Source organism: Miniopterus natalensis, chromosome 13 (assembly GCF_054644295.1).
Source record: "Miniopterus natalensis isolate mMinNat1 chromosome 13, mMinNat1.hap1, whole genome shotgun sequence".
NCBI lineage: Eukaryota > Metazoa > Chordata > Mammalia > Chiroptera > Miniopteridae > Miniopterus > Miniopterus natalensis.
Genome location: NC_142093.1, coordinates 61,192,915 through 61,215,033, shown reverse-complemented (window position 1 = coordinate 61,215,033; position 22,119 = coordinate 61,192,915). Strand labels below are relative to the sequence as shown.

The 22,119-nt window shown below is 47.4% G+C and overlaps 1 pseudogene; it reads right to left on the bottom strand.

The window, feature by feature from the left end:
- Window positions 1-12,899: 12,899 nt before the first annotated feature.
- On the bottom strand, window positions 12,900-16,035 carry LOC107545094 (phosphofurin acidic cluster sorting protein 2-like; annotated as a pseudogene).
- Between the last annotated feature and the right edge of the window lie 6,084 nt (window positions 16,036-22,119).

The window sequence follows — 22,119 nt, the reverse complement described above, 5'->3', positions numbered from 1 at the left end:
CACAGGGCTGGTACAGAATTAAATAAGATCACATGGGAAAGCAACTCACATAAACAGAAGTTTAATAAATGCTAGTTTTCTACCCTTCTTAGGCTTTTTACAAGCTGGGAGAGAAGCCATATTATGATTCATTTTTAATTACCCCAGGTATCAAGAACAGTGCCGTGGAAACATAAGTTGCTGTAAAATATTTTTGTTCACATATCCATGGGGAGAATAAAGTAGATAGCAAGGTGAGGGTGGGGCGGATGAGAGCCCAGAACCTGATGAGAGGTGGGGTGGGCTGGGCTGGCTGGAAGAAGAGAGAAGAGAGGAGCACCGAGTGTGGACTTGCCTCAGCCCCAGGTTTCCCTGATGAGCCCGCAGGTCGTCCTTGGCACCACCTTTCCCTCGGGGGTTCACACGGCCACGGGGTACATGCTTACTATTGCTTACTCCGTAATTCTGGCTTTGGTTGAACTGGAAATCAGGGTCTTGGGTCACCGACAGTTTTCTGGGTGCTAATGACGACAGCAGCAGCATTTCCACCTGCAGCTGCTGATGGTATTTCGTATCCTTAACCCAGTGGGGCAGGAGAAGTTGGCCACAGAGTGCGGTGGCAGGAAGAGGGCTCCACTAGGAACCTGGGCTTTAGGGGGTTTTTTACCAAAATAGCATGCATTTCACAATTTCTGGCCTTGAATTGATAGGTACCTTTCAACTAACTCCCACCGACAACTTAATAGGCTTGGAATCTGCTTACAGCTTCACTGTGACATTTTTAATGAAGGTGACGAAGGGCAGCAGGTTGAGTTTAGCAAACGGCCTGGTGCTCAGAGGTCTGCACACAGCTGCCTGCTGCGCTTTCTCCCTGTGGGGAAGGTCAGCCTGGCTCATCAGCAGCTCCCCAATGCCCCCTGGGGTCTCTCCAGACAACCTAGAGATCTGTGGGGACCCTCTCTGCCCTCCTGGGGACCAGTGTCTGTGGATGGGGTGATGGTGTCTGTGGGCCCCTGACACAGCTCCGAGTGAAGCAGGCGTTCAATAAATGCTAATTGAAGAAATAGATCCAGGTGCCCTCCCTGCAGTCACTGCGCCTCCATGACTCGCCCCCTCACTGTTAAAACACAGCCACTCGGCAAATTGGGCTGAACCCACACGCAGCCCCGTCAGTGATCTCCGTGAGCCAGGGGCAGCGTGAGGCACCCTTTCCCTTACCCGGTTCGTCCTAATTCCACCACTAGCATTACTTTCCTGTAATAACAGTAAATCCTTTGTTTTTAAAAGACATCGCAGCCGATACAGAGCAGTGCACGGGGTTTGCCGTGAGCAGTGTTTCGGGGATTAATGATTTTCTCCGCTGCTCCTGTAACTAAAGCCAACAAAGCAGCCCAGGGAGCTGGTCCCTCCGAGGGGAGCCTTCAAAGCCCTCACAGGCGCGGCCTAACTTGGCACAAACGCTCCTTTTCACGGCCTCATTTGAGTGCCCACCGCCGCCACCAGGTGGGTTGGGTTCGGAAACCTGGCGACCAGGGCCCCGCCCTCAGCCTGGAGACGCCCCTTCCTGCGCCTGCGCCAGGCGCTGCTCTGGGGAAACACGCCGCAGGCGCATGCGCAGAGCCCGCCCCACCCCTGCAGCTACATTCTTAGGAAACCGAGGGGAGAGCCGCCCCAGTGCGCCCCAGGACAGAGGTCGCGGAGGAGGTTGGAAGAGCGAGGGAGGCGGGGCTGGGGCGGAGTCGCGCCTGCGCAGTGGTTCCGCCGGCAGGAAACCCGGGGAGGAGGCGGGGCCTCGCGGACGGCCAGGGGCGGGGCTCTCTCCTGCCGCCGCCGCCTCGCGCTTTGTGCCGCAGGCGGCGGAGGCGGGGCAGGGCCCTGGGCCGCGCGCTCCTGGGGATGGTGAGCAAGGCGCTGCTGCGGCTCGGGTCTGCCATCAACCGCGGGAGGATGAAGCTGCTGCTGGGCATCGCGCTGCTCGCCGAGTCGCCTGTGAGGGAGCCCCGGGGGCCAGGGGGAGCCCCATTCATTCCCGGGCACCGGGAGGCGGTGCGGGGCTGGGAGGGCCGTGTGCGGCCGAGGGCGGCCGTGCTGCCGGGTCGCCCTCCCTGCTGGGATGTGTGCTTCCCGCTCCCACCCTTTTCGGGGGTCTTCGGGTTCTCGCCCTTTCCGCTTTCGGGGCAAAGCCGCCGTCCAACTTGGGCAAAGACCGTCAACCGGTTAGGCCCGGAGCGGACGCCCGGCTGCCCCGCGGGGGGCCCTGCCCGGAGCTCAGTGACCGCGGGCGGGCGGCTGAGTCGCCACAGCCCTTAGGCAGCCCAACCAGGGCTCATTTGCAAGACCGCTAATCAGTTCTCTTACATAACCACTGTCTTTATTTCATGAATGCGGTACCCTGCTGTATACCATTACACTTATCTTGAAAACCTGTTCTTGGGCTTTATTAGGTCTCTTTCCTTGGAAGTAAGTTCTTCCTTTTTGATGATGTTGATTGTCACACTTTCCTGGATTTTGTGCTTCTGACATGGCTGGTAGCTCTCAATGTCTGTACTGTGTTTGTAGCAGATATTCCCAATTTAATTGTCCTTTGTCTCTTTGCATATCTCCTGCTTAGTGAGGGTGGAAGTTAAAATGGAGTCTCACATTCCGCCTTGTTTTCCTTAGGAGTTGGGGCTAGATAAGAATTTTAGCCAGGATAAGGGATCTCAGCAGCTGGCCTTCCGGGCATGAGTGTCTCCTGTTTTCTCCAGATTTCACTAAATACTGGTGATACCATAGACAGTTGGAGCTCAGGCAGCCTGCAGCGCAATGGGCGTGAGTGGCTGTCCACTACTGAGGGAAGGCTGGCAGGGACCCAGGGTGCCCTGTAACCCACAGCTGGTTTCCCTCGCGGTGTGGGCACTGTGTCCACTGTGGAGAGGCAACATGAGGGTTGCAGCATCTCCAGGATTCCTGATGGCAGGCTCTGCAGTACACTCCCCCACATACACAGTGACCCTGGTGCCTAGTCAGGAGCAGTGGGGAGTCTCCACATGGGGCAGGGGAAGGTTCTGACATTCAGTGTGCCAAAGGCTAAAGATGAATGGATAGGGACTGAGCACTCCAAAAGCCAGGAATATAATTGGATATAAACAAACAAACAAAAACACCTTCCCCTCCCTATCCCTGTAAGAACTGTGGTTGAGCACGAAGGGGAGACGCTCTTTGCGATGGGAGTCCTCCCAGGTCCCAGCACCTGAATCAACCTCCTTTTTTCTGCACCACCAGCTGTCTCACCAGTTTGGCTTTGGTCTTGTGGCAGGCAGCCAAACCGAACTTTCAGTTACACTCAGGACACTTGTCTGTCTCCAGCCCAACCTTCTATACTCCCTCCTACCTGCAGGAAATTAACCCCATCACTCATATTACACCTAAGGGAGTTATATTCTTGCTACTGCGACTGCAGAACTACAATGAATCACTCGGGAAGTTCTGAGTCTTTTCCTGCTCTCAAGTTCATTAATTTTAGATGAAAACACATTTCATACTGTACCCAGCAAGTATAGTAAGCAGTAATCTGCAAACACTGGTAGGTGAGAGAGCACAGAGAAGCAAACCAAAGCCAGGGCCAGCTAAAGAAAAGCCAGGAGGTCCACACACCAGCTGCAGCCAAGGGTTTTCCCTAATTCCACAGGTTTCTCACTGTGTTCAGTGGTCCCAAGCATTTATTAGATGCAAAATCCAGCCCTTCTACCCTTCTTAGTGTTCCTCAAGTTCAGAATAAAGGATGACCCTATCTCCCCACCCCACCCACCGAGGAGAAAGCTGGTCTCAGGCCCTCATACTCTTTCTTAAAATTAAGTAATTCTTTCCCACGGCCACCAGGGGCCCTCTCTCAGGACCCAGGCTCTGTCCTGTGTGACGGCATTTGATACTAGGATCTAAAGGAAATACTTGCAGGCTAAGTCCAGGCTTACATAAACAGAAAAGTGCACAATGACAATGGTGCATCAGATCCTTAGACAAGCAAAGGCATTTGGAAACATTTAACATCAATTACTGAGTTTAAAAGCAACAATGAATATACAAATATGCATTGTTCATGGACAGAGGCAGTGTTGTTAAGGGGGCTCACTTTAGGCTTAGGGTTTGGGGGGCAGGGGATGGGTGGAGGTAGGCAAGAGGGGGATTGGGGGACATCTGTAATAGTGTCAATAATCAAAATCAATCAATCAAAACAAAAATAAAATTCTCAGTAAACTAGGGATATAAAGAATCTTGAACTTAATGAAGACTCAGAAAACCACAAGCTCACACTGTAAGAAATACCAGAAGTCTTCCTATTAAAGCCAAGATGAATCAAATACCCCTGATTTCACGGATTTCATTTGATGTTCTGGAGAATCTGAGCTATAAGAACTTCATGGGGTGGAGCATTTACAATGAAAAGGAAAAAAAAAAAAGTCAATTTCCACAGGAAATGATTTATACTTGAAAACCAAGAAAAATTAACTGAAAACTAGAGAATTCAGTAAGGTATCTGGAAGAAAGACATATTTGAAGAATGTGTTGTGTGTTGTTTTACCCAAAGAGAGAAAGAGAGAAAAGAAAAGAAGACTTCAGCTATCTTCTATGTAAGAATTAAGCGATGTTGTGCAGGAAACGAAGATTTCAGTCCTGGAAGAGGGGCGGTAAAAATGTGCTCTGTGCAGGTAGCTGTCATTGTGCATTTGGAAATACTAATAGTCCATTGAAAGTTATAGGCCAATATCCCTGATGCAGATAGTTTCAAACATGCTCAGCCAAATATGAGCAAATCAGATCCAGCAGCACATTATAAAGCTCATCCACCATGACCAAGTGGGACTTATCCTGGGGATGATAGGTCGGTATAAGTTTTGCAAATCGATAAACTTGATACATCACACACAGAATGAAGGATAGAGTCACTTGCTCGTGTCTTTGGGTGCGGAAAAGGCCTTTGATAACATCAACAGCCATTTATAATAAAATCTCTCAGCAAAGTGAGAGTAGAGGGATAATGCCTCAATGTAATAAATGCTGTATAAGACAAACCTACCATCAGCATCACACTCAGTGGAGAAACACTGAAAGCATCAGGAACAAGACAGGGATGTCCACTTTCACCACACTTACTCCACATAATTCTGGAAGTCTGAGCCAAATTCATCAGAACAAAAGAAGATATAAAAGGCATCGTAATAGGAAAGGTGAAAGTAAAACTGTCATTATTTGCAGATGACATGATACTGTATATAGAGAACCCTAAAGAGTCCACCAAAAAACTACTGGAGCTGATAACTGAATTCAGTAAAGTAGCAGAATACAAAAGAAACATCCAGAAATTGGTTGTATTTTTATACACCAATAATGAACTAACAGGAAGGCAAATGAAAAACATTCCCTTTCACAATTGCATCAAAAAAATAATAAAATACCTACAAATAAATTTAACCAGAGAAGTAAATGATCTGTACTCAGAAAATCATAAGACACTGAAGAGGGAAATTGAAGAGACAAAAAATAAAATGGAAGCAGGCACCATGTTCTTGGACAAGAAGGATTTACAATGTTAAATGGCCATACTACCCAAAGCAATCTATAGATTAATGCAATTCTCATCACAATACCAAGGGTGTATTTCAGGGAACTAGAACAAATGATACAACATTTTATATGTATCAACCAAAGACCCCAAATAGTCACAGCAACATGGAAAAAGAACAGCTGGAGGAAACACAGTAGCTGATATGAACCAATACAACAAGGCCATAGCAATCACAACAACAGGGGACTGGCATAAAAATAGAATATAGATCCATGGGACAGAAGAAAGTCCAGAAACAACCCACTTAGATGGTCAATTAATAAGGGATGGAGGAAGCAGGAGCATCCCAATGGGCTAAAGACTGTTACATTAGTGATCCTGGGAAATCAGACAGATACCTACAAATGAGTAAAAGCAGACCACCTTCCTACCCCACATAGGAGAACAAACTCGAAATGGACTAAACAATTGAATGTAAGACTTGATACCATAAAAATACCAGGAGAAAACACAGGCAATAAATTCTTGGGCAGTTCTCTTAGTAATATTTTTTTCTGATATATCTTCCCCAGCAAGGGAAACAGAGGAAAAAAATAAGCAAATGGGACTACATCTAACTAAACAGTTTTTGCACAGCAAAGGAAAGCACCAACAAAATGAAAGAGAACCCACTGAATGGGAGGACATGTTCCCCAATGATACTCACATCTGATGAGTGGTTAACATCCCAAATAGATAAGAACTCCGGCAACTCAACAGTAAAAACAAAACAAAAAACAATCCCATTTAAAAATGGGCAAAGGACCTAAAAGGGCACTTCTCTAAGAGGACATCCTGATGGCCAATAGACCTAGGAAAAGATGCTCAATGTCACTAATTGCAAAGAGACGCAAATTAAATTGCCCCCTATCACTTTTCTGCAGAAAGCATCTCAAGAACTTCCTATTACAATTAGGAAAAAAATGAACACCAGCCTATGAGGCCTACTGTCTCGCTCCTACATAAATGTACAGCTTCAACCAGCATTATTCTGTGTTTTCTGTCCCCAGAACTTCAGCCAGACTGGCTTTCTTTCAGCTTGTTGAAATCACAAGCTCTTTCATCTCAAAGCCTCCCAACCCCAACTCCTAGAACGCTTGTCTCTTTCTCAGCCTTCACGCCTCTCCCTAACTATAGGAATTGGAACAACTGTTTTGGAGAGACTTTGGCAATATTAGTCATCTTGAGTCAGATTCCCTGGAAGCAGAGTGACTTGTGGGAACTGGAAAAGTGCTTACTGAAGCAATGACCTCAGAAGACGATGGAGATGAGCAGAGATGTGTACTCAGCTCATTCAGTTCAGCCTGGTCTTGAGAGGAGATCTGGAACCCAAATTGTACCCAGCGAATCATTCCCACTTGGAGTTAAGGAGCCAGTCTTGTCCACCCAGTGCCAGTCAGTTATTTCCCGCTGGCTTTGCCCCTACATCCCAGGGAAGGAGGGGGAGCACCTAAGCCCTCTGGCCAGGGAAAGGGCAGTTATGAGCCCTGAGCATACAACATTCAGAGCAGCTGGGAGGTGGGGATGGCTGAAGCAGCACCTACGAGTGAAGTTAGGTGTGCAGGGCCTTCCTCCCAGAAAGTCACTCTTAGCAGTACACTCTAGAGAACTGTCATCCATGTGCCCAAAAGGAAGAGTAAAAGAAAGTCCACTTGAGTATTGCTGATAATGGTGAAAACTAGAACTCTCCTAAATGTTCTTCAACAGCAGAATCAACCAATTATAGGATAGATCTATGAGAGCTGTAGCACTAACAGACTTGAGTATGTATGTGTAGAGACATGGACAAATCTCACAGCATGATGTGAGTGAAAAAGCCAGTTTCAGAATACATCCTGGGTGATGCTATGGAAATAAACATTTAAAATATGCAAGACAATGCTAATTATTTCTGTGTGCGCACAAGTTTTGTGTAAAATCATAAAAACATATATAGTAGATGATAGTAATTACCTAGGGGAGGGAAAAATGGGATGGAATCAGCAGTGCAAGGGTCTCAAATGTCACTCTAATGTTGTAATTAACACACACCCATGCAATGGCCACACTTTAAGATTTAGTATAAACACAAGTGATTATATTTTATTCTATATACTAGTCTGTGTAGTTGTAACATGCACTTTTTAGAAATGACCAGAAATATTCATGTGGCTATATGTACACCTAGAGTGGTACTTCCATTTTTGTTTTTCTTGTATTACTGTTTTACTGACAAATGACAACAGAAGACAGTAAACACAGAACTATTTTCTTGTTTTAGGCTCTACCAAGCACTCTTGCCACATTTCATCTTGTCACATGAATTTACTAGCTATTCTGGTAATATATGATACAACTAACATCACATGGGAATGTTCTTGTCAGTGGAAAAATACTCATAAAAAGGGTAATATCTTTGAGATGGAATTGACATCAAGCCTTGTAACCCACTTTTTCCGGGTTATTTCTTTAGTATCTATTCTAGCAAATATTTCCAGTGGCCCATTTTCATCCAGTGATGCTGACCTGAAGAGCTGGGTTCATGCTCTTCAACACTTAGGGTACAAAGTTGACATTCAAGTTTTCTGAAAAGTGTTCCTTGGTCAGAGCCCTGGGGTTTGTTGAGGCTGCCAGCACTAGAGTGGATGCCTCTGGGCTTGAGATATGATGAAGTGTGGGGGTGAACATTTAGATAAGTCCTTTGTATACCCTTGTGTATACAGAGCTAAGACATGGTTATCACTGCCTGTCACAGCCCCAAACACAAACCTCCGCTGTTGCACCCTGGAGGTGGGCCTCTCAGTGATAACCATGGAGCAGCTTAGCCATGAGCTTGAAAAGTCAAAGAGTCTGTGATGGTCACTGAGAATGGATGTGCTATGTCCACCTGTGGGGACACCAATCACAGAGGAGCACAGCCCTGATACCCTCTCCCCCACACTCACACCCAATACACACTGCAGCCCTGAGACGGAAAGGTGAAAACATGGAAACTGCTTCATGGCAAGCATTTCTTGGTAGAAGGAGTGACCGTGTCTTCTCTTGGTTTATATTTTATACACACACACACACACACACACACACACATACATATATATGCATACATATATATGTATATATATGTATATATATATATAATGTATGTATATATATATTGATTTCAGAGAGAGTAAGGGAGAGACAGAGATAGAAACATCAATGATGAGAGTCATCACTGATTGGCTGTCTCCATGCAGGACTGACTGGGGACAACGCCCTCAACCCAGACTTGTACCACCACCGGGAATCGAACTGCGATCTCCTGGATCCTGTGATGTTCTCAACAGCTGAGCCATGTCCAGCCGGGCTGGCCTATATTTAATTCTTATTTAACTAATGAACAATTTTTCTAAAACCTTAAAAGCTAAATATTTTATTACAAACTTCTGACTTTACAACTTTTATACTGTGTACAGTAGGAGAGTTTCAAGTCTGCCTGTCCAGGAAAAGAAAGATTTTAAAGGTGCCTCAGAGGCCCAGGCATTTCCGTACCATTTCCAACTCCCACGTCATAATTCTCAGAGTGGTCCATCCCCCAAATTAATGCAAATATTTAATATTGGGGTTTCTTTGCCACACATAATATGTGCTTCTTTGGGATTTTCCCTCCTAATGAAAACTTTTTATGGAACCACATCACCACCAGTCTTCTCATCTCATCCATTTCATAGTCAGACACCAAAGGCGACACATGCTAGGATTCCACTCCCATGAAAATTTGTAATAGGTAAGTCCCTGGCACCACATGAAAACCAGGGACTGTCAGGGATTTAGCAGGGAAGGTGGGCAGTGATGGAAGACCAGGCCTGGGGTTCTCTGGATGAAAATGCTCTGGGGCCAAAGAGTGCTTCTGATGAGATGTGACGGCTGGCAAAATTGTGAATGTACTTAATGATGTTGGAATTTAGAGTTTGAAAGATCATGGCATTAAATCTTGTTTGATTTAAATTAAATTTATTTCTTATAGTACCTTATTAAATATTACTTAAAAGACGTTTTGTTTTACTCAATATTATAAGAGAAAATACAATAAAATTCTAAGTGTATGTAAGATAAACACAAAAATTTTACAAAGTACAATTAGTGGGGAGGGGAAGCCCTTTCTGCCATGGCTGCTGACACATGCTCTTGCCCAGGACCAGGGACCACAGGCCTCACACAAGGTGAAGTAAGTGGCTCATATAGTACAGGTGTTTCTACATCTTTTTTTTTTCCTTTTTTTTTTTTTTTTTAAACAAAGGTGTCTTTTTATATATATATATATTTCTTTACTGATTAGAGAGAGAGGAAAGGAGAGGGAGAGACAGAGATAGAAACATCAATGATGAGAGAGTCATTGATTGAGCCCACCACCCGGGCATGTGCCCTGACCGGGAATCGAACCCCGATCGCCTGGATCCTAGGTCGACGCTCAACCGCTGAGCCACTCCCGGCTGGGCTGGTTCTACATCGTGAAGTTCAATGAAAGCTGATCCTGGAGCCTGCTCTGTCTCTGGAGAAGGACCTCAATTTGGCATTTCCTCTTTAGGTGTTCCTTCATCTTGCTCTGGAGCTGGTTCTATAGACCCAAGAAGAGAACATGTTATCACAATGAGTGCCTTTTATTTGCCTTCCACAGGAAGGAGACCTCTCATCTCCATCACTGAAGTCTCAGTTCAAGACCGCATCCCAGGAAGTCCTCCAGACTGCAGGCCATGGGACAGTGATGTGAGTGACTCTTGGATCCTGCCTAACCCCAGTTTCTGGAAGCTCTTCTCTGTGTGACCCAGCCCCATGCACTCCCCACTCACCCACACCACCCACCCTGGGTCCTCCCCATCCCTTGTCTCTGCCTCAGTGGGCTCAAGTTGCTCCAGGTGTGAATGGAGAAGCTGGGCTTGGTTTTCCATGTCTGAGCCTGGAAAGTGCAGCTCTAGGTAAGCCAGGAGCATCATCAGGCAGGGAAATTCTTGGGTCTGATGAAAATCCAGATGCCCAGGATGGAGGAGATGACCCTGGGGAGAGACAGGAGGGCAGCCAAGTCTGAAGACCAGCCTTTCCTTCCATACTTCCCATTCCCCTCACCCCTAAGAGCACCACTCAGAGATCCTGGGGTCCTGTGCCTCCTGCTCCTCCCCATCCAGGAACCAAAACTACTCTTTGTCCATATTCAATCTGGCAAACCTGGCAGAGATCACCTAGTCACCCAGGAGAGGATGGCAGGAAGCCTTTGTGACTGAGATCCCTTGACCAATGAGGTGACCACCTGTCCCCTCTTTAGGGGAGCCAGGCATGCTCCCTCAGTGTCCCTGCCCCATCCCACTACCCATTCCACTCAAATGTCAATTCCATGAGAGCAGGGAGAGCTGGCATTGGCTCTGTTCATTGCACTCATTGGCACACAGTAGGTGCTCCAGGAAGATCTGACCAATGAGCAAACAAACCAACTCTGTCGCCAGCCTTGGCTTCCCAGGACCTTCCTAACACCTCAAACATTGGCTACTGCACCTATGATGCTGCCTAATTTACCAGCTTTCCTGTGTGGTTCTTCTCTTCCAACTGACACTCAACACCCACAGGGTGGGTAGCACCAGCCAAGCTGCCACTATGGAGGTTGTACCAGATAAGCAAGCAGGGTGCTCCTCACACCCCCTGTATGGGCCCCTGGATAGGGGTGGAGGCAGGATTGGGATTACGCTGGGATGGGGTGGATTTTCTGAGGGGCTGGCTGTGCCAATTGACCTCTCCCATGCTCTCCCACACCCCAAAATCAACACCCACAGCTCTCTCTGACTCCTTTCCTTTTTTCTAGGACAACTCCTCAGACCTCAACCTTCTTGCAGAAACCCCATGATGTGTGGCATCCAGGGTTTTGCTAGCACCTTTAATTCACAGTCCCCATCCTGCCATCACAGCTCTGATTCAAAGCCCACTCACTGTTTCTGCTGGTCCTGAGGTTCACCGTCCTCTTGACAACATGGAAAGATGCAGCCATTGGTAGAGGAGGCCAGAAGGACATCACATGGACGATCCTGTGGACATTACCTGCCTGTGCAGCTAGTGTGGCTGAATCACTCCTGGTGAGCAGGAAGCTCTGGGGTGCAGGGTTGGGGTTTGCTCTGTGCACTGGATTATGGTCAGTGCCTAGAGATTTGTTTGTACTGGCCTGGCTTCTAATATATTTTCTGAATGAAGGAGTTCAAACCAGCCCCATCAGAGACAACTGAGTGAGCCTGCAGCCCCACTGCTCACTCCTGGGGTTTCTGTTCTGGCTTCACCCAGGACAGGGACCCTAATGGAATCTCCAATCTCTTTGTCAAATGAGAAGAGAGATTATGCCAAGGCCCAAGGAGAATCACAAATGAGGCAGAAGATTTGACATGAGGAAGTGAAAATGAGGAATTAGCACAACCACAGCCCCTCCAGCAGACCTCCCCACTGTCCAGGACCCAAGAGGGCACCCCCAGGGAGAACCACCCAGTGTGTACAATAACCCTGTGAGGTTGGTCCTTGGTTTACTCAGTGTTCAGAGGAACAAACACTCAGAGAGATGCAGTGGCCTGAAGACTCACAGCAAGCAGGTGACCGAATGGCCACTGTGCTGTGGAGGGGCAGGGTGCTCACCTGGTAAATAGTTGGTCCAACACCTGTAGGGTGGTAGCAAATGTTCTGTGATAACACAGAGAGGTGGGGATGAAGGTAGGGTCCCGGGTCAGGAATGTGGGCACCAGGTATTCAACCAGTTTGTCCAGCTCCCGTCCCTGGGTAGGCTGTACTATACAGATCCTTTCCCTTCTCCAGTGAGGTTGGAGTTTATTGGGAACCATGAGTGGGTGCTGCTGGGGCTACTTGGCTGGTTGGACACTGGGGCCCAGGGCTGGGGTGATCCACCTCTCCGTTCTGCTCAGGATGCCCTCAATGGGAGGCCAGACCTTGGCCTCTGGTCACTCAGTTCTGAGTCTGGGCACACACCAGAGCTGGCTCCCCCAGGAAGCAGAGCCCTGGCTTCTAGAAAGGGCAGGTCCCAAAGGCAATAACCCTTTTCACTGGGGTGTCAGGGTCCTGAGTCCAAAACGCACCTTCCATGATTCCCTAGCTCAACACTGCCTGCTTGATATCCCACCCACCAGAGAGGTCTGGTTAATAAGCAGAGCACTTGGGGGCTCCTAGTGGAGGCCACCCTGTTAATTTCCGGATTATGAGCAGATTCTCACTGAAGACTGTTTCTCTTTGTGCTTCCAGAGTCTGTCTCTGTAGTGAACTGAAATGTTAACAGAAAAGCAGCTGGTCCCTCCAGTGCCCGGCTAGAGCAGGTGGAGGGGCAAGGACAAGGGCAGGGTTAGAAGGTGGACTTGGAGAGTCCAAAGATGCAGATGAGGAAGTGCTTGAGGTGGGAGCACCACTGAGCTGCCAGCCACAAGGACTTCACACCATCCCACTCCACACCCTCACTGAGAAGGGACAGCACGTTCTGCGGGAGCTTGGCCATGCAGGCCAGGGGGCTGATGCCTTCCATGCCCTGGCTTTTGGACTGCACGGCCTTGTCCTTGGTTTTCTTGGGAAAAAACATCACTTTATTCTTCCCCTTGGTGACCACTGTCATGGAAATGGTGGGCGTGGCTGTGGCCTTGCTGCTGCTCCGCAGCCTGCTGACCTGCAGAGCCTGGAAGGTGCACTTGAGCATGCTTTTGCTGGTGGGCAGGTCTTACTTATCAGAGTCTCTATTCATGTCTGTGAGCTGGGCTTCCATCTAGTAATCCACCTGCAACCCCTTCAGCTTGGAGGGAAAGCCCTGCCTGGGGGAGAACAGGCCCTGACTCACTTACCAAGAGGAGGGTATGTGGATGAGGCTCCCTTGGAGGGCTGGGTGGATGAAATAACGCTGGAGCCCGAGGGGCCCCCACCACCTGAGTCATAGCCAAGGATGTTTCCACTCTTCCAACATTTACCACCCCCTCAAAAGGAATGAACTCCTGTGTGGACTCTTTGTTGGGGCTCTTCCACCTGGAGGTGAGCATGGCCTCCAAAATGGGCAGCTGGAGGGCACAGTTGCCAACCACAAATTACTGTGTGATTCTCGATAGGATGTGCACCAAGTCCTGCAAGGCACTCAGGCCCTCCAGCTCATTGAACAGGTGCCCCCAGGCCAGGTCTTGGAAGAAGTTGTTGTAGAGCTAATCCATGGAGCCCAGGTACCTGGCCACGGGGTGGGAATCTAGAGGGATGACCAGGAAACACATGTAGCCCAGCCAGTGGGGCGTCTTGTGGGACAGCTGCTCCCCAAAAAGCCTCAGCACCTAGCTGAAGTAGTGCTTCACCCCCCACACTACGATCTTCAAAGGCATCAGGGGCTGGGAATTGCAGTTGCATCTCTGTATCCAGGAGACGATGGTGCTGAAGGCCTCCTGGACATGAGCGGCGAGCAGGTGCACACCACGGGCACGGTGACCTGCTGCAGGATGTCCCACAGGCACTGCCCCTGCTAGTCCGGGGTGTTGACAAGGACGACGCTCTTGGGCAGCTGGTAGTCGGAGATGCAGATGAGGGTCAGCTGGTTGTACACGGTCTTCCTGGGGATCAGCAGCTGGCTCAGTGGAATCGACCAGCACTGCTGGTCCCGGCGGTTGGCCCTCATGTTCTGTGGCCGCATCATCGGCTGCTCCTTCAGGGATGTGCTCAGGCCCTGGCCACCTGCCTGTTTCCCTAGGACCTGGTGGAGGGGAATACAAGAGTGCAGGATGACAGGAGTGATGCGCCCCTTGGTAAGCTACTTTTTGGTGAACACGTCTCTGGTGGAGGTCCCTGCCTCCGGGCTGTCTTTGGGCTGTGCCTACTAAGCCGCAGGGGTTGGCGTGCTGGGGGCTCTCTTGCTGGGCTTCTTACCACCCAAGGCTCTTATCTTCTGGGGCACATGGGACAGACGCAGAAGCCTCTGGGCACTGGGAATGCTCCCCGTCTCCATCTGGGAGCTGGAATGTGTCAGGCTGTTAAAGGATGGCCTGAGCTTGGGCTTGCGAGTGCTGAGGACACTCTCATGGTTGCTGTCCTCCATGTCTAGGCCACTGTCACTGGGGTTTTCCAGCATGTCATACAGAAGGTCCAGGTCCTCCTCCACCTCAGGGATGTGGTCTGCAGGTTCCTGCTTGAGTCCAGGGCCTTCTCTGCTACTTTGACCCTGGCCAGGACTTTTTACTTGATACCTTGTTGCCTGGTCATGGCCGCCTTTCTTTCTATTGATGACCCCTCATTCTTAGCCTCCTCCAGGTGGAAGTTGTTCTTCTCCAGGTCCTGCCCATGCCCGGCATCATTGTTGGCCTCTTACTCAGAGGACAAGCTCTCAGACTCCCCCTCAGAGTAGTGATCCATGGACTTGTCCTGGGGGCTAGCCTGGATGGTGCTGTCCTCATGTTTGATGTGTTGGCTGAACGGAGAGAAGCTCCAGTTCTTGGCCACCTGGGGGGTGGACGTGCTGGAGGCCACCGATTCTGAGACTCTGTCACTGGACTGCTTGCCACCTGGGGCCCAGGTCTTCTCTGGCACATCTGCAAGACTCTGAGGCTCCTCCTGGTTCCAGGTACTGTGGATGCACCCTGTCTTCATCTGCCAGCTGGAATGTGACAGGCCTTTGAAATATGGCTTGCCCTTGGGCTTGCGGGTGCTGATGGCACTATCATTATCCTCCATGTCTGAGTCACTGGGGTTCTCCAGAGTGTCATAGAGAAGGTCCAGGTTCTCCTTCACCTCAGACACACACCCGTCAGGTTCCTGCTTTGACTCCAGAACCTCCTTAGGGGGTCTGACCCTCTGCAGCCATGCCATGACCTTTTGCTTGAAGGTTGGCTCCTTGGTCATGGCCGTTGTTCTCCCTTTCAAACTCTGCTCCTTCTGTGGCTCCCCCCATGGAAGACATGCTTGTCCAGGTCCTGCCACTGCCTGGCATCATTGCTGGCTTCCTGCTCAGAGGAGAAGCTCTCAGACTCCCCCTCGGAGTAGCTATCAGTAGACTTGGCCTGGGGGCCTGCCTGCCTGGAGCCGTCCTCATGGTCGATGGGCTGGCTGGACAGGGAGGAGATCCAAATCTCATCCACCTTGGGGGAGGCCTCCTTATTGCTGCTGCAGAAGCTCAGCACCTGGCCGCACTGGGGAGGTCACTGCATCACCTGGGCCATGTGGATGGTGCCCTCAGCCAGAATCTTGTAGCCCAGATACCTGTAGCCCAGGATGGTCCGGCTCCTAAAGCACCTCCCCTCCTGCAACAGGATCTGTAGCTTCTTGCCTTCTCTCTTGAGGAAATGGGGGTATTTCAGAGAGAAGGTCAGCTCCAGGTCGGTCTCCACTTGTCCACTGGGGGGCAGCACAATCTCATGGGACCTCAGGATGCTCTTGGAGCCCTGCATCTTCAAGGCAATCAAGATGGACATAAGCCCATTCTCCAGCTCCTCGGAAACCACCAGCTTCTTTAAGGTCAGGGTGCACAGCCTGGGCACACAGGTGGGGCTGGAGAAGTCCACCTCCCGGGGATCAAACTGGTTCAAGGGCACTGGCTTCTGGAGAGTGGCGGGTGCACTGGCCAGGCCCGTGGGGGGTGATGGAGCTGCAGCTGCTTGCACCTTCAGGGATGATGCTTTCTCCTGTTGTGGGACAGAGGAGGGACATTCCATCAGAGGCAGCTCATGAATTGACAGGAGGGTTGGGGACTGTAGCTCACACCCAAGCCCCAAACACTTAGTGACTGGTGGCAAGATGTGGGATAGAAGTGATCGAAGGAGTGTGTGAACAGAAGGGGCCACCTGCTAAATGGACTAGCTCAGGGAAGGACTGCATGGTGGCCTTGCAAACTCAGAGACCTAAAGTAAACACAAAGGATGATCTGAAATGAGAACTTTTTAACTAAAATTAATTGATGATGAGTAGTCATATCTTATGGCAGCACCTTCCCTGACAAAGGACAATCTTTACCTTAACTGAGTCTGTCTATAGTCCTTTTGCATCTATGAAAACCTATATTTGGAATGTCTAAGTAATTTTTTCTTTTTCCAGACCTCTCAAAGCACAGGCACTGCTCTACAGAGACTACTAATTTCATTGGTATGGTTTCCCAGCTTTGCTTTCTCCCACCTCCCTAATCCATCAGCAGTGAATTTCGTGCAACCCTCATATGTCGCCCCTTTAGATTATAAACTATAAAATAAGGAAGGTGTAAAACTGCCATTTTCCAGAGCATTATCTCAAAGTGTTGATATTTTGCTTCCTGGCAACTGTCAACACTTTGGCTCAAATAAACTCACAAAAATTCTTCACAGGTTTGAATGTTTTTTACATTTACATTTACTTGGTGTAGTTTGGCAGGATTCCACAGAAGTTCACCCAGGACCACCCTGCAGACCCAGACCTGCTGCAAGGATCCAGCAATGGGTCCACTGAGCCCACCAGTTCTTCACCCATTATGTGAACTTGGGTGACTTTTCTCTTGGATCCAGGACCTTCCCTTGCTTGTGGTAGAGGGTATGACTTTATCTGAGCTGTATTTTAAATCCTCAAAGTGGAACTAAGGTTTATGGTTGACAGAATCTAGTCTAAGGCAAGATAGTCAGAAAAATGGGTGACTGGTTTTTAACTGTGGCTTTTCAATTGGAAATCCTTTCTGAGGATCTGGGCCAAAAACACTCACTCTATAAATGAGAGGTGAACTCCTTTCAGCTCCAAAGATAACGGGGTATATCCTCCTTGCAGCTCAAATATTGGGTGTTCATAGGTGACTAAGAATGTTAGTGGAGGTCTCAGAGGTCATTCCTTATGATGTGCAGGCACCCCTTAGGGAAATTCCAGCTCGACGCTAATTAAACTGACTGGCTTTTCCCGGGGAGTGCACATATGGTTTTGTCAAGGAACAACCTGAGCCCTTCAGGTTGTTTTAGACAGTCTAGAGAGGAACCAAGGCAAGTAAGAGGGTTGAATGGAACTCAAGGGGGGGATCTTTGTGGAGCTCCACCCATGAGCAGCCCATTTCCACCCAATACATAACATCCCTAGAAAATTTGTTCAGCCTCTGCACATATTACAACAAATAAACAAACAAGCAAACCATAATAAAATTAAAATGAGAATTTGTGCATCCAAGGCTGGGACTTTTCAAACCCCAGCCCTCATTAATACTCCTAATAGGAAACAGAAATGGGAAGGTTTAACTAGAAAATATTCATTTATAAATGGCCAAAATGCAGTTGTCTTTGGGTGCTTACAGTAATTTTTTCATGAAAATATTAGAAAACTGTTGGCTTTCAAGTTGGATGAGTGAATGGAACTAAAGAAGACCTTGAATATCTGCAGCCATCTTGAGAAAAAATAACAGAGTGGAAGGGATCACTTTGTTGGACATCAAACTGTCCTACAAAGCCATTGTAATCAAAACGACCTGGTATTGGTACAGCAACAGGCATATAAATAAATGGAACAGAACAGAGTCTACAGAAATAGAGCCACCCCATTATGGTCAGTTAATATTTGACAAAGGAGGCAAGAGCATCCAATGGAGTGAAGACAGTCTCTTCAATAAGTGGTGCTGGGAACACTGGACAGATACATGCAAAAAAATTAAGCTAGACCTCCAACTATCACCATATACAACAATAAACTCAAAATGGATAAAAGACTTAAACATAAGTCATGAAACCATAAATATCTGGAAGAAAACATAGGCAGTAAAGCCACAAATATACCATGAAGTGGAATTTTCACTGATACATCTCCTAGGGCAAGAGAAACAAAAGGAAAAATAAACATATGGGACTACCTCAAACTAAAGAGCTTCTGCACAGGAAAAGAAAACACAAAGTGCCTCAAAATACAAAGGAGCCCCATGGTCTGGAAAACATATTTGCCAAGGATGAATCTGATAAGGTGCTAATTTCCAAAGTGTACAAATAACTCATACTACTCAGCAAGAGGAAGACAAACAGCCCAATTAGGAAATGGGCAAAGGAGCTGAATAGACACTTCTCCAAAGAGGACATATGGATAGCCAAGAGACACATGAGAAAATGCTCAATGTCACTAATCATCAGAGATGCAAATTAAAACCACAATGAGCTATCATCTCACACCTGTCAGAATGGCTCCATCGACAAATCAACAAAGGGCATGTGCTGGCGAGGGTGTGGAGAAAGGGGAGCCCTCCTACACTGCTGGTGGGAATGCAGACTGGTGCAGCCACTATGGAAAACAGTATGGAGCTTCCTCAAAAAAGTAAAAATGGATCTGCCTTTTGACCCAGGGATCCCACTCCTAGGATATATCCTAAGAATCCTGAAACATTCATCAGAAAGAATCTATGCATCCCTATGTTCATAGCAGCATTATTTACAATAGCTAAGATCTGGAAACAGCCCAAGTGCCCATCAGTAGATGTGTGGATACAAAGCTGTGGGACATTCACACCATGGAATACTATGCAGCTGCAAAGAAGAAGGATCTCGTACCCTTTGGGACAGTATGGATGGACCTGGAGAAAATTATGCTAAGTGAAATAAGCCAGGCAGAGAAAGACAAACATATGATCTCGCTTTTATTTGGAATCTACAAACTTAATAAACTGATGAACAGAATAGACTCAATGACATGGAAGCATACATCAGACTGAAGAATGTCAGAGGGATGGAGGGGGACTGGTGGGTGGAAAGGGGGATAGTAACCAGAGAATTTATATGCATATATGCACAACCCAAGGACACGGACGATGGTGGGGAGAGGGGCTGGGGAGGGGGACGGGATGGGGTGGAATGGGTCATTGGAGAGAAAAAGGGACATCTGTGATATTTTAAACAAAAAAAAGTAAATAAAAATAAAAATAATCTATTTCATTGTTTTACCCTCTACTGCATATGGTCCTTATGACTCTCTTTACCTGTGTTTGTTTAGTGACTTCCTTGTCCCTTGATTATACACAGTAAATGCTAGTGTAATAAATGAGTGCTTGAAATAAGAAAAAGAAAAAAGAAAGAAAATGGATGAATGAATGCAAAGCATGCCTTCCATTGGAAGTTAGAAGCTTCCAAGGAGAAGCACAGATACATTCTTTAAAAAAGGATGGTAATTATAAACTTTAGGAACTATCTCTGAACTCTCCTAAAGCTAATATCTGCCAACAGCCCACCCTCCCCCTTCCACATTCCTCCCTGGACCCTCTGTTCTCTGGGCTTCCTCTCCCTACTTGCCCTTCCCCTTCCTTCCATCCCCTGGGGTGTCCTCCCTACACTCCCTACTGCCTGAAGGGAAACTGAGGAGGGGAATTCTAACAGCTCCCTTTGGAGAAAAGCTGGTCTCAGCCAGAGGGGAACCAGCAATTGTTCCATATGTTCTCCATGACCCTGAGAGGTTTGCAAAGAAATTTAGCTGTTAGGACATGTAACCCTGGCTCTCCCGACCTACTCCAATTAATATACCTACTGGTTTCTGGGAGCAAAAGCACAGGATGACTCAATAGGGTTTGCAAGACAACTTTCATGGAGATGTCTGTCCAGTTTAAGGACTATTGGAGGCTGAGATAAGACTTAGAAAAAAACAAAAGCAGGCTCAGAGCTTCTCCAAGGGTGGTTCTTCTCAGGTCAGTTTGGGAGAAGATGGAATTATCATAAACGGGAAGCCACTGAGGCCCCTGTAGATACTGGGGCTAGTTTATTCGCTCTTACCCACACCCAACTAATTGCCTTCCCTTTGGAGTAAAGCTTCTGTACACATATCAGGAATATTTAACCAATGTCTGTTTTTAAATCACAACCTGTTTCCTTCCAACTAGGGAATGCTATGGGATATATATCTATCTTTGCTCATCAAATCTGGCCGCATTCACCTGACAGGGTGGGATGGGTGTTTTGGGGTGTGTGTGTGTGTGTGTGTGTGTGTTTTAAATGAAATCAGTGATGCCCACCTATGCTTTTACCAGAAGGGTAATATGTCTTTAGAACTAAATGAACCAGATACTGGACCAAAGGGGGGAAATCATGATTTCAAAGGAACCTCCAAAGAGGAAACACATCTGGAGACTGACTGAAGGTTTGCTAACCATCGTTTCTTTATTATTATCTTGCATGAGAGCCTGAGAGACAGCTTAACAGGACACCCGCCCTACTCAGAATGGCCCAAAGAGCCCAGAGACTTGCAGAGATACCTCTAACTCTCTGATTGCTCCATAGATCTCTCTGTAGATGGGAAGCCAGGCCACAGTGCCTTGAGACTCCCCTTTTGGGGTACATACTTGCCATCCAGGTGAAATATGACCCTGAGCCCCTCAAGAAGAAGGCTACTCTTTTTCTGTAACGTGACCTGGTCTTAATACAAAGCAGGCAATAGGTTTGGTCAGTTAATGGCACCACTCATTTTAATACTGTCTTGCAGCTAGGTCCTGTTCTACCATGGGTTTGTGAATGGGTTTGTCATTCCCTTGCCAACATTTGGATGGCAACCCAGTGCCTGAGCTATTGAAAATGACTCTCCTTCTTTTATAACTGAAGTCTTCACAGGGCCAGAGATGTGGCTCTAGAAACAATTCAAAGCCCACCAAATCCTTCTACCTAGCCCAACTCTCTTCCCACCACCAGCCCAGGGCATCTCAAGTGGCTTATAGATAACTGACATTGTGATACCAAAGTCCCAGGATCTTTGAAATGCAAGTACCCGACTTCACCAAGAATGTAGTCTGGGCTTTTTTATTTTTAATTTTTTTGGTAATCCTCACCCCAGGATATTTTTTCCATTGCCTTTTGGAAAGAGTGGAAGAAAGGGGGGAAGGAGGGAGAGAAGACAGAGAGAGAAAAACATCAATGTGAGAGAGACAAGTGGCCTGGTAGCCTACCTGTTGCCTCTGCTGCTCACCCTGACTGGGCAGGGAGAGAGCCTGCAACCCAGGTAGGGGCCCTTGACCAGAAATTGAACCCAGGACCCTTCAGTACGCCAGCTGATGCTCTAACCACAAAGCCACACCAGCCAGTGCTAGGCCAATTTTTAAAATACAAATCTCTGCAAGGTAAATCTTATCAAATTAGAAAAAAAATTACAACACACCCTCATCCACCTAGGCAAATCACCTTAACTCATGTCAACTATTCCAAATTAGTGAATTTTATTTAAAATTATTGAATATCTAGATACTTTGAAATAACATGAAATACAGAAACACTGATTTATAGGCAAGTCTTAAGTGCTTGCTTTGGGATTTTTATTACAGAAAGCCTGTAAAATGGATTTGGAGCTCTTGATATAATATCTTGTGCTTTGTTGAAGGTGTGTTTTGTGACAGTGAGAGTGTTTAAAATATGTTCATAAATATTAGTCTAAGCAATGCTGGTTGTTTACTTTTTTGGTTAACATTTGAAATTAAGGCTTGTAAGAGATAAAATTCAAGTAGGTGTTATAATAGAAAGCATTAGGTGTGAAGGGTCTTTTATCTGGGAAATGGAAGACAGTGAGTTGTTCCAAGGACAGTTATTTCTTAATGGGTGAGAAGGTTGGTGAAAGTTGTAGAAAAGTGTGTAAAAGGTTGTTAACGGCTACAAAATTTTGTG